The 15322-nt window shown below is 37.2% G+C and overlaps 1 protein-coding gene across 1 annotated transcript in view; it reads right to left on the bottom strand.

The window, feature by feature from the left end:
- Positions 1-15322, bottom strand: part of il1rapl1.S (interleukin 1 receptor accessory protein like 1 S homeolog) — a 707139-nt gene that overhangs the window by 205783 nt on the left and 486034 nt on the right. The window lies entirely within an intron of this gene.

Below are 15322 nucleotides of genomic sequence, written 5' to 3'. Positions count from 1 at the left end.
AGTACTACTATAGTTTATATAAACAAGCTGCTGTGTAGCCATGGGGGCAGCCATTCAAGCACAGGATACACAGTAGATAACAGATAAGTACTACTATAGTTTATATAAACAAGCTGCTGTGTAGCCATGGGGGCAGTCATTCAAGCACAGGATACACAGTAGATAACAGATAAGTACTACAATAGTTTATATAAACAAGCTGCTGTGTAGTCATGGGGACAGCCATTCAAGCACAGGATACACAGTAGATAACAGATAAGTACTACTATAGTTTATATAAACAAGCTGCTGTGTAGCCATGGGGGCAGCCATTCAAGCACAGGATACACAGTAGATAACAGATAAGTACTACTGTAGTTTATATAAACAAGCTGCTGTGTAGCCATGGGGGGCAGCCATTCAAGCACAGGATACACAGTAGATAACAGATCAGTACTACTATAGTTTATATAAACAAGCTGCTGCATAGCCATAGGGGCAGCCATTCAAGCACAGGATACACAGCAGATAACAGATAAGTACTACTATAGTTTATATAAACAAGCTGCTGTGTAGCCATGGGGGGCAGCCATTCAAGAACAGGATACACAGTAGACAACAGATAAGTACTACTATAGTTTATATAAACAAGCTGCTGTGTAGCCATGGGGGCAGCCATTCAAGCACAGGATACACAGTAGATAACAGATAAGTACTACTATAGTTTATATAAACAAGCTGCTGTGCAGTCATGGGGGCAGCCGTTCAAGCACAGGATACACAGTAGATAACAGATAAGTACTACTATAGTTTATATAAACAAGCTGCTGTGCAGTCATGGGGGCAGCCGTTCAAGCACAGGATACACAGTAGATGTATTAGTATAGTTAATATTAGTATAGCTTATAAAGCACTAGATGCTAGAATGGACAAGAGGCTATTAAATGTGTGAGATTTCGTGTAGATACATTTCACTATACCATGAACACAATTGCTTAGAGAAATGAAAGCAACATTTTTAAAAGAAAATCAGCAAATGTTAAATAATAAAATAAAATATATTTAATATAAAATAGAGACAAATAAATCAGCCTGCTAATGTTACAAAACATTTGCAATTTTTTTGTTAAAAAAAAACTTTCCAAAAATAATGCCATCATTTTGAAACATGATTTCAATAACTGTAATTTTTTTTATCCTTTGGTCCTCCCTACACCATTTCAATGTAATTTAACCAGCAATGGTACTACAGATCTACCAGTTTGTATGATCACAGCAGTTACAGTTATGGTCCCTAAGAAACTTATGGCAGGACTGCCCTCAAGGTGAACAACCAACCAACATTTTTAGACAAAATACTTATGTGGGTCCCATACCCTGGTGTGCCCTAGCATAATACCATTTGCCCATTGTTTTAATCATGTCTGTTATGTAGAGCTTATGTAGAGCAGAAAGCTTTATTTATTTCAATTCTTTCTTAATAGATGATTGCAGGGCCCAAAAGCCTAAATGTGGAGAGATTTTTTTTTGGGAGAGGGATATTAAGGTGATTATTACAGATTACATTAAATACTACTTCATATGAACTTACATTTAAGAACATTGAATGTTTGCCAATTCATTAAAAAAATATGAAGGTAAAAATCTCAATTTACAAGCTCAAAAATGTAAACAAAATTGGAACTGAATAATAGTTTCCTAGGACAGCTCTCATTGACTTCTACATGGTCTTGTAAATTGGTAAAAACACAAATTTGTTTTTGTGTACATTAGCCCAAATTTTTTATTCTAATTTTCAAATACCTGCATGAAAAAAATACTAATCTCAAGGAGGCCAAATGTTTTTTACAATAGCTTCCTTAATCCTCGCGCAACCTGCTCAGCACAAAGCAATGAACATTACTGTCTAATACCCATACGGACAGCTTATTCTGTTATTCTTTCATGTTAAGTAGATGCTTCACAGGTACTGCAGACTAAACTATTCAAGTGTGGGGATTATTTGGACTGTGGCAACATACAGAAAAGTATATTCAATAAGTGAAACTGTGTCAAACAAATCCCAGTAGAATTATTTAACAATGCTATGTTAACCATGTCTAGATTCCTTTACAAGGCGTAATGCTGTATACCTACTTCTAAAGCTTTACAATATTCAATATACCATTCAATCTTTTGAGACTTTTAAGCACAAACCTCTCTACTCCTCTAATTCTGCAGTAATTATGGAAATAGAAATCCCTGCAGTAAAAGAAACCCTTCCTTTCTTACTTTACTTACACAGAAGCTCCGTATAGAGATGCAACACACAAAATGTTCCTTCTTCAATCTGACAGTTCATGACAAATCCTATTTATTTGCCAGTTACCACAATGCCTTTAGGAGATTGCAAACTAATAAGGTACAGTTTGAAAGAGTAGACGGAATGATATGCCGATAGCAACCTGGAGATATGTTTTAGATATCTAAGTTTATAATCTCAATTAACTGAACATTACATGGTAGGCTTTTCTATTCCTTTAAAAGACTGCAGTGCCAATCAAACGTACACTTTATATTATGTACTTTGCTAAAAGGAAAAGGTGTAAAAAAACAAAATATTCAAAGTAATTCGGTGAGTTATTTGAAAGAGAAATGTGCTCACTAGAAAACTTTCATTAACATAAAAGAGAGCACAATAAATTTAAAAAAAAATTGAAATTAAAATTGCATAAATCTATAGTTGCTATAATGAATAATAATATTTATAATGAATCAACTGTATACATGTGAAGTTCCCCCCAAGGAAGCAAGACTTCTTGGCGGATCCACAGGGCATGAATAGGGGGGCAATAATGCCTTTAAATGGTGTGAGTGTTGGGATTATGGGGAATGTGGTTTTCAAAGCCAGGAGCAGAAGGAGGGGGTTACAGAGGTGATTTATAGGGGAGGAGGGAGGATTTATAACAGGCTGCTCACTGGAAAAAGCAACTAAAAGCAAACAAATCAACTGAAAAGGATAAGTCTTTGTTATTAACTGCTATTTTATAGTAAGGTTGTATATTTAAATACTGTGGTTTAATTTTTATAGTTTTTTTCTGTCTTGGGTGCTAAACAGCAAAGTTTGGGTGCTAGTGTGCTTACAGCAAGTTTGTCACAACCTGCTTTATGTTGCACTTAGTTTTCCCTCCATTTGAGGGGATGGGTTTTGATTAGTTGCACCTGAACAGACTGTATAGATAGAACCCCTGGGACTCCAGTGGGACTTGCTCTAGTGTTCAGCTGCTCTTAAGTGTTTGCTCTTTAAGTGGGGGATCTGTAAGTGGAGTTACAAACACCATAGTTAAGTGGGGGATCTGTTAGTGGAGTTACAAACACAGGAGTTAGTGGGGGATCTATAAGTGGAGTTACAACCACAGGAGTTTCAAACCGAAGGAGGTTCAAACTAAGTCAAAAGTTTGTTCTAAACCCTAACTTTTTTTATTCCTGTTTTGATCTGCAACTGGGATAATGAGCGCTAGCAAGATTGAAGGTCTGCCATATGTATTTATATTTGGAACAAGAGATCCAAAATACTTACCTCTGTGGTGTTTGTGAACAAATTGCCACTTTGGAGGCTGGAGTTAGAGCACTAGAGCAACAAATTGCAACACTGCAGTTGATTGACAATCTTGAAAGGAGTCTCTTGCTCACTGAGCAGGACCTAGTGGGGTCAGATATTTTGGGGGGAACAGAACAGTAGCAAGATTTTGAGGCAGCTAGCTGGGTGACAGTTAGAAAATCTAAGGAGGGCAAAAGTAAAATGGAGGCTAATCCAGGGATAATACATCCCAGCAGAGTGGCCAGATTGTGTGAAGAAAATGGAAGTGTGAACTCTTAGTAGTGGTGGGGAGGAGACCAGTTTATCTAGTAGTGGTGGGGAGGAGAGTAGAGTCAGGCCTAAGAAGATTGTGGTTGTAGGGGATTAAATTATTAGTAAAGTGGATAGGGTAATCTGTCATCTGGATCACTACAGATGAACAGTTTGCTGTCTTCTGGGTTCGGCAGGGTACAGCATGTGGTTGATCAGGTAGACAAATTATTGGGTAGAGCTGGGCATGACCCAACTGTCGTAGTGCATATCGTTATTAATGAAAAAATAAATGGTAGATGGAAGACCATAAAGAGTGAGTTCAAGGATCTAGGCTCGAAGATTAAGGGAAGGTCTTTTAATGTAATTTTTTTAGAAATTTTGCCTGTGCCACATGCAAGTTTAGGAAAACAGCGGGAGTTTAGGGAGCTAAATGTGTGGCTCAAGTCTTGGTGTAGGAAGGAAGGGTTTGGGTTCCTAGAGCACTGGGCTGATTTTTCCTTGGGGTAAAACCTATACAGTCATGATGGATTGTACCTCAATGGAAGGGGAGTCCACTGTGCTAGGGAATAGAATGGCTAAGAGGTTGGAGGAGTGTTTAAACTAGGCAAGGGGGGGTGAGTGTGATAAAGAATGATGGGGAAGCTAGGGTAGGTGGGGCAGTGATTTAGTAAGGAGGAGTAAGGGGGCATACAGTTTACCAGCTAAGGAGGTCCCTCTGTTACAAGGAAAACAAACTAATAATAACAACATACAATTCTCCACTAAGAAAAACAACCTTCAAAAGAAAAAGTAGTAACTTTTCATTTATAAGGTACAAGGAGGCCAATAAATCAGGCAAAAAAACTAAAATCGATATGGAAAAGGATATTGTAGTAAGCAGTTAAAAAAATCTCAAATTATTTTTTAAATATGTAAATAGTAAACAAAATGAAGCATCAAGGGGTGGGACCCTTATTATCAGAGGGGGGTCAGCTGGTTGATGAGAACAAAAAAAACTGAGATTCTGAACTTCTGATTTCTTCTGTCTACACAAATGAGGAACCAGTTAATGAAGGTTTCCTTCTTAATAGTCCCAAGTCTAGCAATTCTAGTAATACAACTAATGATGCATTGTTCACACATGAGGAAATTCAAAAGAGACTAGAACATGTTAAGATAAACAAAGGTCCGGGGCCAGATGGTATTCATCCCAGGGTACTTAGCGAGCTTAGCTCTGTGATTGCCAAACCTCTTTACTTAATTTTTCAGGATTCGTTGAGATCTGGCATGGTGCCGAGAGACTGGTTAATTGCTAATGTGGTGCCGCTATTCAAAAAGGGATCCCGTTCTCAGCCTCAAAACTATAGGCCAGTTTGTCTGATGTCCGTGAAATGAAAGCTTTTTGAAGGGTAAATAAAGACTAACATACTGGACTTCATAGCAAATCATGATACTATATGTGTGTGCCAGCATGGTTTTATGCGTAATAGATCTTGCCAGACTAACTTAATTTATTTTTATGAGGAGGTAAGCAGGGACCTCGAGTGTGGGATGGCAGTGGATGTGATTTACTTAGACTTTGCTAAAGCATTTGATACAGTGCCACACAGAAGGTTACTGGTTAAATGAAGGAATGTTGGCCTGGAACATAGTATTTGTACCTGGATAGAGAACTGGCTAAAAGATAGACTACAAAGAGTGGTGGTAAATGGAACATTTTCTAATTGGACCAGTGTTGTTAGTGGAGTACCGCAGGGCTCTGTACTAGGTCCCTTGCTTTTCAACTTGTTTATTTATGACCTGGAGGTGGCCATTGAAAGAACTGTTTCTATTTTTGCAGATGATACTAAACTGTGCAGAACTATAGGTTCCACGCAGGATGCTGCCACTTTGCAGAGTGATTTGGAAAACAGGCAGCAAACTGGAAAATGAGGTTCAATGTAGATAAATGCATTATTTTTGAATAGCATATTTTTACAATACACAGCAACAGAGTGTTCAAGAGATCATACATTTTTGAATAATTTCCTCCATAAGGAATGTAACCATAGGTATAAAATTAACACTCACCTACATTTGTTAAAAATGATTGTGTTTGACCTCTGCTACCAGGTTGGTGATGGAAACAGTTGGTGATTTGTGATAAGTTAATGTCTGAGCAACCAAGATACATTGAATATGAACATTAGGAAGCATTAGGGAGCATTAGGAAGGAAGGAGAGAGACTGATTTCTTGATGCAGAGAGTTCCAGAGAAAGGAAGAAGCCAAGTATTGTTGTTGGGAATGGGATCAAGTGTTAAGAGGAGAAGAGCAGAGAAACAGAACATAGGTTGCATGAAGGAGTATATTTAGACATTAGAGTTGATATATAGAGAGGGGCTTCATGGTTAAAGGCCTTGAATGTGAGTGTTGGTAAGTTAAATTTAATTTGAGAGGAGATAGGGAGCAGTGAAGGGATGTGCATAGGGCAGTGGCTAATGTGGAGCAATTAGATAGATGAATGAGTCTAGCAGCTGCATTTAGAATAGATCTGTGTTGGGAAAGGGGATATATTGGAACACCTGAAAGGAGTAAGTTGCAGTAGTCAAGGCAAGAAATAATAAAAGGATTAATAAGTGTTTAGTTGTATCTAAGCAGAGGTACAGGTGTATTCGGACAGATGAATATATCAAGTTTTGACGTGTTTGTAAAAGACAAATGGGAGTATGAGATAATTCCTAGGAAGTATGCCTGTATGATTGAAAGGTGATGGTATTGACATTCAGGGAGACATACCTGAGGGAAAAGAAAGATGTTGGAGGAATACAAGGAGAGATTGAAAAATGTTTCTATACTAAAGATATGTAGAGAGCCATCATTGGCATTTGACCCCTGTCTATCTTCCTATGTAATAACTAAAATGATTATATTTTACACAGCAGCTGCATTATTTGCCCTATGAATGTACCTTCTTTCCAATTTTCTCTTTAATGGCTGCCACCATAACGACATGAAATATAATTGTTTTTCTAAACAAAAACACAATTTCTTCCGTGCACTGCCACCTTAAATGCATACAGAAGGCTTTCATTATGTGGGGGTTAAAAGTAATTTAATAGGTTGATATGAATATACATGTATGGGATCTGTTATCCAAAAAACTCCAAAGAATAACTGTTGGCTCAGAGTGGCAGGTTAAGTTTGGGCAATTGAAAAAGGTTTGACATGGGTCACATTATTTAAAGGGTTGACTGTTGATATGTACACAATATAGCATAACTAACAAAACTCATTGTCCTAATGTACTGTATGTGATACATGTGTACCCTTCATGAATGTATACATTTGTCTAGAATGGGTATTATTTAATTTCAGCAACTTACACTATAATTTATATCACATCTCAAAACTCAAAAAGTAAGAAACCTAATTCAGTTGGACACACTTTTATGTATAAACTCACATTACACTCTGTTAAATTTTCCTTATTTGATAAAATACAAAAATAAATCATCAGGAGTGAGTTACTGGAATTTCATATCATTATTTTCATGTCCATTTGTAATTTAAAGCGTTCTCACAATTATTATAAGGTTATTAAAATACTATATCAAAGCAGAGGTTAGACAAGATATGTATTTTTTTTCCCCAAGAATCAGACTGTAACTGTAATAACATTTCTTTTATTGCAGCTGGAGGGCACTGCAAGAACATATTTCAGCCTGTAAATGATCTTGTGAGTTATTTAGGTTATATAAATTATAAGCAAGATCCTTAGAAGTATATTTAAGTCAGTTGATTCCGAGCACTGTTTAATGAGCACATTAGAAAAAAATCACACAACAATAAGGCTATGGGAACAATATTAATTCAGTGCTGCATTGGCAAGTAGCTTCACTTCATTGTTACTGTTAATCACAAAGCAGGCTACTCATACAGAGACCAAAGGATGTTATCATCCTTTTACAGTATATGTGAAGTGATGCTTGATCTTTGAAGAAGGGCAGAAAGTTACTATTTCACCAACAAAATTTTTTGGAGAAGAGGTAATCTTGGTTGGGTATATTAGTATGCTCTTTACACTTAACAATAAAGGCATTTGAAACTGGAAAAAAGGGGGAAAAGCTCAATATCTTCTCACAGTCGGGTGCCCCTATAGTATGACTGTACAACTTTAAAAGCCATAAAAGCAAAAAGAAATATTTATGTTTTAGGTTTTGATCATTCCTAAGATCTTTCTGGGGATTGATATTTGTTGAGCAGCAGTACAGATAATACTCAATACCAGAGTGTCAGGACCTCATGGCCCAATTACAGAGGAGTCTTGACCAAGGAGGAAGCACTAGATACAAAAGTCAATTTCAAGCTAGCCAAGGGGTTAAGAAAAGTCATAGCTGTAAAACAGGCAAAGGTTCAGTACAGGCAGCAAACAGACGTGGTCAGAATTTTGCACTGTTTTCAGCACGATGATGTGATGTGCACGGGGCAGTGATGCATGAGTACGACCCTGGGTGCCGCCATCTTGGACAAGAAGCAGAGTGCTCCTGACACAGAGCTGCTAAAGAAGTTCTGTCTAGCTGAGAATGATGGGACTGTATCTTAGTATCATCTTAAATTAATGATATCCTAGCATAAAAACCATGACACTGGCCATGCAGAACAGTGTTCACCTTAGTCTGGCCCTCACAGAAGTATTGGACGAAGGTCTCCAAACTGAACTATAATGGTCAACACATTTACTCTTGCAGCAAGACTTGGGTGCCAGTGGTTCATAATCAGGAACAGTAGACGTATTAACAGAATGATACTTTCTTTGTACACCAAGAGGCAGATTTATTAAAGGTTGCAGTGAAAATTTGAATTCAAATGAATTTGAATTTTGGTCAAAACTCAAATTGGAATTGTGAATTATCAAAACTCTATTTGAGTTTTAATTCAAATTTGCATGTGTGTGTGTGTGTATATATATATATATATAGAGAGAGAGAGAGAGAGAGAGAGGCATAACTGTATCCATCACAATATCACCCGGCAAGGCATCCCACAATTTTCAGAGAAGACAACTCCAATTTTGGTAGCCTTTCCTCATAATTTCATTGAATTTCATAAAATCTTTTAACCATTTAAACCTGTGTATTAAAAAGTAATTTGCCATAGATGTCTGCAATAACTAGAGACAAGAACTTGACAGTCCATTATCCATATTTATCTGTAATAATAAAACAGTAGCTTATACCACACTAAAGTATATTTAATTCCTATTGGAAGCAAAACCAGCCTATTGGGTTTAGTTCATGTTTCCATGAGTTTCTAGTAGACTTGTGGAGATCCAAATTACAGAAAGATCCATTATCCAGAAAACCCCAGGTCCCGAGCATTCTGGATAACAAGTCCCATTCCTGTGCCTAAAACCATATCTCAGTGAATAAATGATGAGAATGATCACTTCTCACCTGCATGAATGCCTTTTTAAGCTCTTATATATCGTTTAACCTTAAAGGCAGAAGCAGTAAAACACAAAGAACAAGAACTTGTTGAAATGGGTTCTTTGTCAAAGAGACAAATGATTTGGCTCAACTTTATTGTAGTTATAAAGTGTGTTGCAAATGAGTGTTTCTCTTATAGAAGATAGATGGGAGTATCGGGTTTTAAATCACACCGGACCAAATACTGAATAGAGGCGCAAATAGAGACTTGGACATTTAATGATTATGGATTACTTAAAGTTAATTATGCTGCTAATGATGTATGCCCTGCAGAAATTAATCAGGTAAAGATAAAAGTAGATGGTGTGCTTATCTTAGATTGGTCAATAAACCTTAATAATCACAGTTGTTGCTAAAATATGCAGGTCATTGTTCAATGAATGAAAGCACATATGCTGACGAGCTAGAGAAAAAAAGATGATGTTGCATTTAAATTACATGTGTGTGTTCCTGTTTTCTCTTGTACTTTTCTTGTCTTCTGTTAAGAAGCGCCATGTTTGATATTTTCACAATGTTTTATCCTTTCCAGGTAAAGATACATTGGAGATATTTCTTGTAAGTTTCTGTGCAGTCTACATAACCAAAGCAATGCAACATTCAGTAACTGTCTAGTCCAGTAGTTAATCTTTTCAATTCAATTTCTAACCTGTGGTTATGGTCCTCCTTATGGTGTACCTATTATCCAGAATTCGTTGGGACCTGAATATTCTGTATAATTTGGATCAACATACCTTAAGATTACTAAAATATTTAAATATTAATAAAGCCCCATGGGGTTGTTTTGCTTCCAATAAGGATTACGTATATCTTAGCTGGGATCAAGTACAAGTTACTGTTTTATTATTACACAGAAAAATCATTTGAATTACTTGAATAAGGACTCTATGGGAGTTGGACTTTCCATCAGAGCTTTCTGGATAATGGGTTGCCGGGTAATGGATCTCTTACTTGTACTAAAAATTCTGTAATAACTCCAAGAATATCTAGGACAACTAATAAATATTCACCCTAAATAAAGCTGTGATTTCAGGATATATATTAGAAAAATCAAACTGGGATTTCAAGAGACAAAATATGGCATCTCCAGGGCTTTTACCCTACCGGGAAAATGTAACCCCCAATCACTGCTTTGTGCTCCCCCAGAGGAGGTTACCCCATTATTTTGGGGACCACTGGTCTGGTATTTTTTTCTTATGCATTACGCACAGGACCCTAAGCAAATATTTTAGAAAAAAATGAAGCCTTTAGTGTATAGTAAAAATGATCTGGTGTCCAATTTATTTAAATATCATATAAATGTAGATTTCTTCAAGGCAAAGTCATGAAACACAACATAAATGATATACAATGTATGCTATTTCAGCAAAATCAATGTTGTTTTCTGAAGAAACCTGTGCTTGTAGGGTAGATACTTGGAATGTACCAGTTGGAGGGGAAGGGGGAGGTACCTGCGGGGGACTAATTATTGCACTGCTTGTGAATTCAGGATCTAAAAATAATGATGTTCTTCCAATGTATTTAGTGACTTTATTGGAATCATTGAAAGCATAGAATCATGTCTCCCTAAGGAACTGGTGCCATAATGACATTTCTGAGCTTGCACTGCTGACAAATGATGTCACTGGATGTATTGTTTTCCTCCCTCGCAATGAATGGTTGCTTGGTTACAGAACAGCCTGTTTCAATATTCAGTTCCTATCCAAGGAGCCCTCTTTTATGACTGTGTTTTTTTTATTATTTTCCCCTAATACTATATTTAAACAATGAAATCATTTCGCAGTAGAGGTTACATTTCATTAATTTCTCTCAACTCAACCACTGCCCATATACAATAAAAATAATTAACCGCCCTAAAGTGTTTAATTGCCGATGCTGTGTTAATTATTATTTTTATTTATTAAAATAAAAAGGGATGCTGTTATCACTTGATATAAGAAAATGAAACAGTAGGACTACAGAACTCTATATGCCAGGCTTAAAATCTAAGGGCAGTGATAGACATTGTGAATCTTGGCCTGCGGAGAAACAGCCGAGAATCCTCTCCTTTGATGGGACTGCATCTGAATACATGGAACCAGGAACCTGCCTCACCTGTCTGTCCCTGAGCCGAGGCCAGGTATTTAGGCCAGGTAGAGGAGGAGCAGCAGAGGAACACATTCTCATCCTACGGTGATCCACAATGTCTTGCACTACCCTAAAGTTTATCTCAGTAAACCTTTTCCCTTATGAAATGAAAGAACATAGCTCACTTTCTCACCATACATTTCACAAGAAAAAAACTGTACAGCTGTAAGTTCAGCAAGTACCCACTAGATGAGAATAGAAAACCTGTCTAGTAAGGAAAATATTTTTTTTTAAGTTATTTTCATAAGACCTACTATTCCCTGTAAAATGAAGAAAATCACTGAAAAGACACTGAAAGTCTGAAATAGTGTGAAGTATTTTAAACCCAGAACATACAGAAGACTGGAAACTGGCAGATCCCAGAGAACGGTTTTAAAGTTTATGTCTCTGTTGTTCAACAGATTTTTCATGATGCCTAGTATCTAGGGATGGGCGAATTTTTTTGCCTTGTTTCGCCGAAAAAATGATGCCCATAGACTTGTATGGCGTTGTTCGTCAAAATAAAAAGACGCGCGTCAAAAAGAATTCGCTGTGCGACAAATTTTTTTTGGACGCCCATAGACTTTAATGGGCTTCGGTGTCATTTCGCCGGTGGCAAATTTTTGGCGAAACGAAACGGGACAAATTCGCCTAGATTGAATCTTATTTTTAACAGCAATCCCAGTATACAAAAGTAGCAAAAAGTTGCACAGTTTCTGTAGAAGAAGAAAAAATAGATTAATATATAAACAAGAAAATAAGGACTGTACATTGTGCTGACTCTCTAGTGACTTGATATCAGTTAGAAAAGTTAATGCTGATTAGAACTTTAGAGATTATATTGAAAATAAAGGGAAGCTTTAATAACAAAGTATCTATAATGATTCATATGAAACAAATGTACTGTTAATATATGGCCTATGTATAGCAATTTGGCTGTTCTACCCTGCACCTCATCAAAATGAACATTTTTGCAGAAACAGACAAGGATTTTGCTGAGACTTCAAACTAGCCCGCACTAAAAAAAAAGTCATGGCAAAAATGTCAATAGATTCCAATATATTCTGCGTTGAAAAAGTTACCATGAAAAAAAGTTGCTTCAGAAAAGTCTCAACAAAAAAGCATGTTGGCTCCAAGGTATTTTTCATTGGAAAAAAGTTGTTGCAGAAAAAGCCCTTTTGGGAATTTCCCGCTGTGGGGAGAGATTCGCTAATCACTATTAGGGACATATTATGAAGATATTAAAAAATGTGTTTACTAATGGGCAAAGTGGCTAGCGCTAGTGACATTTCAACAGAAATCCCATCCACAGGGGCATTGCAATTTACTAACAGGTGTAGGCGACAATTCGCTAGCGAACGGGACTGTTGATTGCATTCATTTGCATTCTATCACCAGGCAAATTTTCGCTCTGGCTAACGGTCGTTACTCCACAAATTCAGTAAAGTGCAAATTTTACTAAACATTATCTCTATCGCCAGAGCAGACTTCACCACCTAAATCCTCCTCAAAAGTCCTAACTATTAAACTTTTCTGGGTTAACATTTTTCCCCAGACATTTGAGGGGCACTAACAAAGTTTCGCTAGGCCGAAGCGAAAAGTCGCCAGCGTTCAGCACCCAGGATGCAACTTTGCATTTTAGTCAATTAGCGTAGTGGTAACGAATTTTCGCCTGGCAAAGTGAAGCAAAGTGTGTGAAGCATTCGCTGGTGACAATTCGAGGGGCACTAATCTGCCCCCTTATCTGCTGTAATACCATTGACTAATCCACAATAATCCTGCATACATAACCCATCTGTGGATTCTGGCAAATGCCAGAGGGGCTGCTGTAAAATGCCATAGAGAGCCACTATTTATTGGGCTGGTGGCAGCAGTTTGGTCCACTGAGTACTTGGAATGCCAAGGCCTATTTTGTATCCCAGTCCAGGCCAGTAACCCATGGTCTTCTCGTTACCAACAAATTTACTTGAGTATCTGAGTACAGTGTGGTTTAGTGCAGATAATAAAAGAAAGGCTTACTACTAATGAGTAATACTCTCTATTGCAGTATATGTTTGTTCATTGTTGCAGAAATCGTAGCAGCTACTATTGTGTGTATTGTAGCTCATTCCTAGGTGTGATAATGTCATTAAAATGCACTGAAATTATGACTGATTGTGACAATGATGTGACTACTTCTAAACTGAATTCTGAACCCTGTAGTAACAGACTGCATATATGCCAGAATATACCTGTAAATTTGATTTTGATTTTTTTTTGCATATATGTCTCTTAAATAAAAATGAGCGATATGTAAATTACATCAACTAGGGGATCTACATATGAAACTTGTTTTAAGATGTCTGATGCTTATATATTGCTTTGCAGCTTGAAATTTGTTCGCTTTGCTCCAGAGTCTGCATAATGGATGGTAACATGAAGCATCTTGTATCTTCCTCAACTACTTCTAGGCATTGGCTGTTCTTTATACAAATTCACTTCCCATTGGCTAATCCACCAGCACCCACCACTGTTCATCAGGGAAGGGGTAATAAACAAACATTATGGGGCTCATTTACAAATGAATGGGGAGGCAAAGAAGAAACACATATGCAAATTGACATGTCTTTTGCCTTTGTACCTTAATCCTAGGATATTTGACTGATAATCATAGGTTCAACACTTTACTCTTGCTAGCAGCACATACTATATGGATACTGCATGGATAGTATGGGAGACATGGAGACATGGATGACCCCTGTCACTCTCCGTCCTTGTTGTTCTCAGAACATGCAAGGGAGATGTATTAATGGCTGCCAAATTTAAGAAAACCCTGTTCTTGAGCCTGTATTAACAAATCTAGTTCAAGTGTGTCTTGGTGAACTTACCTTAATAGTATTGAAACTGGGGCTTTCAGGGTGCTGACGCTAATTTATGTTATTATAAGTTATTATTTTACAGTATGTGCAGTATATTGTGGGTTAAGGTATGAATAATTATGGCATGCTATTAAAGTGCAACAGACCTCTGCAAGAAGATCAGAGACCTGCATTCCCCCTGTGAATGCAGTGCTGTTTGCTTCAGAAATGCTGTATTCATTATGGGGAATGGCATTCAGAAGCTCAAGTTGGGGAGCACCAGTGGGTGTAGGATATAACAGAGCTTTGCCACCTTATGGCAGGCAGTAATGCACCTGTTTCTCTTCTCTCTGCACCTCATTTTTATCTGAAAATGAGCACTAAAGCTTTTGTAACCTTTAGTGCTCTTGTACTTGCAACCAGGTATAATATCCTTCCCCATAACTTTTTTACCTGAAAACAACATGGAAAAATCTGTAAGATTAGCAGAAACATCTTTTTATCATTTTGAACAATATGTTATAGAAAATTGGGCATGATCTGTGGTTCTCACATAACTATAAGAAAAGTTCAAATGGTTTTACTTTCATTGCAAGTATGAAAACATAATTGAATGTAGTGCAGTTTTGGGCTCTAGTCCTTAAGAGGGATATAAATGAGCTGGAGAGAGGGCAGCTCATCTTGGATAGAAGACTTAAGGATCCTTGTAGATCCGAAACATGTCGTGTTAATAAATATTTTGCAGCAAAGTCTGCTGAATTGCGGCCTCCATCCTATCCTCTCTTTACATAAGTTATGAGGGTAGTCAAGGTTGAGGTTGTTCTCTCTGGAGAAACAACTTTTGTGAGGGGACATGATCACTCTATTATAAGTACATAAAAGTCATTACAGTCACTATAGAGGTCTATTGTTCCATAACATGGATCATCGACCAGGGGCCACCCCTTCAGACTAAAGGAAAATAACTGTCATTTGAAGCAGCGTTCAAAGGAATGGTTCTTCACAATGAGGACAGTGAAGTTGTTGGGTGATTCTGCTAATGACTTTAAGAGTGGATTGGATGATTTCTTGGACAAGCAGAATATCCAAAGCTCTAGTGATACTAAAATCTACAATTAACATCAAT

The sequence above is a fragment of the Xenopus laevis genome, chromosome 2S, assembly GCF_017654675.1.
Source record: "Xenopus laevis strain J_2021 chromosome 2S, Xenopus_laevis_v10.1, whole genome shotgun sequence".
Taxonomy (NCBI): domain Eukaryota; kingdom Metazoa; phylum Chordata; class Amphibia; order Anura; family Pipidae; genus Xenopus; species Xenopus laevis.
Note: the sequence above shows the minus strand (reverse complement) of the source record. Positions and strands in the feature narration are given on the sequence as shown.